Source organism: Chenopodium album, chromosome 19, assembly GCF_948465745.1.
Source record: "Chenopodium album chromosome 19, dcCheAlbu1.1, whole genome shotgun sequence".
NCBI lineage: Eukaryota > Viridiplantae > Streptophyta > Magnoliopsida > Caryophyllales > Amaranthaceae > Chenopodium > Chenopodium album.
The window spans coordinates 29,038,618-29,042,994 of record NC_137852.1 but is presented as its reverse complement, the minus strand read 5'-3'; positions in this window follow the sequence as shown (position 1 = coordinate 29,042,994).

The window sequence follows — 4,377 nt, the reverse complement described above, 5'->3', positions numbered from 1 at the left end:
TTATCTCTCGATAATCTACATTTACAATAGTTATAATTAGTCAATTATCTATAATCTATCAATTTATACATATACTAAAATAGAGGTGCTGTAGGCGTCGTTCGAAGCGCGCCTACGTAAGCATGTGTGAATATGCTTGGCACTCATAGGAAGTGGGAATTGACATAACGATTAGGGACAACGATTAGGGACAAATAAAGTAGGGAGCCGCCAACAAGTTTTTATGGAACTTGTAAACCGTTCACGGATCATTTAAGGCAACCACGATTAAGGGACAACGAAGGCAACAACGATTGACCCGTGAAGGTTACACCCCATTCATAATCCATGAGATTACTAACTCCATATGGTTCGGAACCACGAAAGGAGGATCGGGGATGATGGTACGAAGTGAGTCATGGAGTCACATTCGCCCGTATTGGCCTCTACTCGATTCTTATAGTGAAAATTATTCCTGTGATCTCAAAGGCATACAAACAAAATACTCAATTTGCTCCAAACTATTATTAAGCTAAATTGGTTGAATATTAATGCAAAACATAATTCTAATTATTAGTGATCACTTTGATTTAATAGTAAGATTAAAAGGAACCTAAACCGGTTGTCCAAATTATCTTATTAGGCGTGATTTTCAATTACATATTCCCTTTAACATGTAATATGGTGATCAATAAATAATAATAATAGAACCAACATTAATATTGGAAGCAACATAGCAATAATAGCGTTAGTCAAATCAAATAATAATAATCCTAATCATGATAATAGCAACAAGAAATAATAACAAGAGTAATTAAGTGATTAATTACTCACTTTCCACGTTTCCTTGAATTGCTACATCATGAATAAACTGTTAGTAATTTCAATAAAATTAAATCAAATGGAAATTAAATTAAATAAAAGGTAGAGTTGATTTGGTTCAAACCCTCAAACAGTTCTACCTTTCACGCCGTGGCTTAAGGACAGAGCCTCGGGTAAAGTATGGACTCCTTGGAGTGCTTAAGGAAGGTATTTTGAAAGAGAGAAGGGTAGGCTAGTGTTTAGGCTAGAGCATAGGAGAGAAAATGAGAGATTATTTGATCGCCTCGTACATCAGAAATGAGGGGTTATTTATAGGGAAAATGTGCTGAGGGAGCACACGGAACCCTAAAATGACAGAAACCCTAAAACAGTATCCCGTGACACGGCAAAGCGTACCGTGACACGGTAAATTCCACCGTCAGACGGGAGAAATTCCCGTGACACGGTGCACTTTTGTGTGACACGGAATAATTTTTAACACACGGGGGAAGAAAACGCGTTAGGGTTTACGCGGAAGGGACACATATTGTACCCGTGTCACATCAGATCTCCCGTGACACGGGATTCTTTGCCGTCAGACGGGAAAGATTCCCGTGGCGCGGGATTTCTTGCCGTGACACGGGACAGTTTTGTCCTTTTTTCCGTCTAAATTCATTTTTAACCCTAATTTTAATCAGCATTTTAGGTGCCGATTGATAATTTCGGGCCATTTTTCAGATTTATTAAAATCAGGCTAAAATAAGAAATAATTAAAGAGAGATAAATAAAAGGTTTGGGCCAAAATAAAGGAAAATTTGTCAGGGACAACCTTTTATAAAACGTTTTTTGTCTGGGACAACCTTATAAATTTTTTTTGGCAAAGTTAGACCACTTTAAAAAAAAAAATTGTAAAGGGAGACCAACCCCCACTTTCAGGCCATTGACCACCGGATTCCGGCGTTGACTCCCACGTGACTTGCGCGCGCTACCATATTCTTCTAATTACACCCCTTTTCGTCCAATTTTTCGCACATAAAACCCCTTTTCCCATGAGAGAGAACGAATGAATTTGTGTGTAAGAGGGGTTTTATGTGCGAAAATTGGAGGGAAAAAGGGGTGTAATTAGAAGAATATGGGAGCACGTGCAAGTCTCGTGGGAGTCAACGCCGGAATCCGGTGGTCAATGGCCTGAAAGTGGGGTTTGGTCTCCCTTTACAAAATTTTTTTTTAAAGTGGTCTGACTTTGCCAAAAAAAATTTATAAGGTTGTCCCAGACAAAAAACGTTTTATAAAAGGTTGGCCCTGACAAATTTTCCCAAAATAAAAACTATGCTTTTACCAAAAATCAAGACTGATCCACGGGCTATTCAAAAATACGAATTTAATTAAATATGAATATGATGTTTAAGCACTCTCTGGATTAAATACTAAACCCGACCAATAGTGGCGGTGAAAGGTTGTTCATCATCGGGTTTGGTTTTGGGGAGACATTTTTAGGTGTCTACAGAAGCCCCCACTTTGACTGAGTTTGTAGAAACGTCAGTTTCGAAAACGATAGTCAAAGTAGTCGATAGGGACGGAGAATGATTTAAGACGTTCTGCGATCCTAAATCACTCTGTATACGCCGATACCTGCAGAAAAATATTAGTTCCACAGATAAAAGAGTAAAGGGAGAGAATACGTATCTGACACCAGTGTATCGGTGACGAATGAATTTGGCAGCTTCCTATGCTTGAAGGAATCCACCGGATCATGTTTCGCTGAAATGCTTTCCATGCCTGAGGAAAGCCGACTGATGAATTTGGTAGGTTTCTATGCTTGAAGAAATCTACCGGATGACATTTTCCATGCTTGAGGAAAATCGACAAATGATTTTAGCGGTTTTCTATGCTTGAAGAAATCCACCGATAATGTTTTCCATGCTTGAGGAAAACCGACAAATGAATACTTTCCATGCTTGAGGAAAGCCGATGAATGAATACTTTCCATGCTTGAGGAAAGTCGATGAGATGAATGAAATTGCAAGTCTCTGTGTATCGAGAACCTTGCGCCATGAAATGATGGTGGTTCGATTGTCCCCGAACGTGGGCTGTAGTTGGTCCGCTTGTCCCCGGACGTGGGCTGTAGATGGTCCGCTTGTCCCCGGACGTGGGCTGTAGATGGTCCGCTTGTCCTAGGACGTGGGCTGTGGATGGTCCGCTTGTCCCCGGACGTGGGCTGTAGATGGTCCGTTTGTCCCCGGACGTGGGCTGTAATTGACACCTGCAAAATAAAATTTGCCAAGGGACTCGTATAGACCATGATTGACTCGACCAACTGACTTGACCAAGTTTGACTTGACATGACATGTGTATGACTTGTGATTGTGTGTGTGTGTGTGTATATGTATGATTTGAGTGTGTGTGCAGACACAAGCAAACTAAGATGCAAAAGCAAAAATTTTCCGTCATTTTTGTCATGAGTGGAGGGTACCGACTTTCTCCCGAAAAAGAAAGACATGAAAAAGATTATATTTTCGAACTTCCCTCGATGAGAAAATTTTGAAAAAGTTTTTGAACTTCCCCAAAAGAAAATAATGAAAAAGGGGAAGAAGTTTTGAAATTCCTCCTTAAGCAAGACGAAATGAATCGTATGAATTGAATTTCTTGTCTTGAAAACAGTTTATGCATGAGGCATGCTCTTTGGCCAGGAGGCTAAGGACAATTACATCACGTGACACGATAGATGAATGAACTTAGGTTATGGAGCTAAGCATCATATATGATGTAAGAAACGATCTTGAACTCCACTTAGGTCTAGAAGCTAAGTACGTATATAGACGAAGTGATTATTGCATAATGAATGTTGCTTAAGTCAAGGAGCTAAGCACGATATGCTTTGTATGATTAAAAATCACAGATATATAAATGTAACTCAGAACATTATGCGATGCATGAAACAATGAATATTGCTCAGGTCAGGAAGCTAAGCAAGTATACAATGTTTTTTCTAATGAATGTTGTCTTTAAATATGATGACATGCACAGTGTTGAAACAAGATTTCATGATAGAGGGTTCTTAAAGGGAAGGATGATATGGCTGTGTATGTGTGAGTGAAGTGTGTGAAAGTGATACTGAGGTTGGCTGCAGGGTTGTGGTGATGGAAATAGATGTGAGAAGAGTCAAAGATGATGACTCTCGTTAGGCTGGGTAAGCTAAGTGATGTGGGTTCAAGCCCCCAAGTCTAGCTCTAAATGGGTAGGGATAAGCATTGGATATTCTTTGACTCGATCATGCATTGATATGAATATGAATGTGGCCGCACCTCAATGCGAGGTTGCCTACGTATCCGTTAGGAATCAGGCCGAACGTAGCTCTAACCGAACCTTGCACAAGTGTATGTACACCTCAAAGAGGTCTTTCAAGGGTTGTAATGTGGTTAAGGGATAAAAGGCTCAAAACCCGAGAGAAACACCCCCGAGATGTGAAATTGTGTATTTGAAAACTTTGAATTTGCAAGTTTTATTTTTCACATATTTTTTGCTTTGAAATTCTTTTCTTTCTCTTTTCTTTTTTCTTTCTTTTTTTCATTCTTTTGAATCAATGTAGGCAATCTC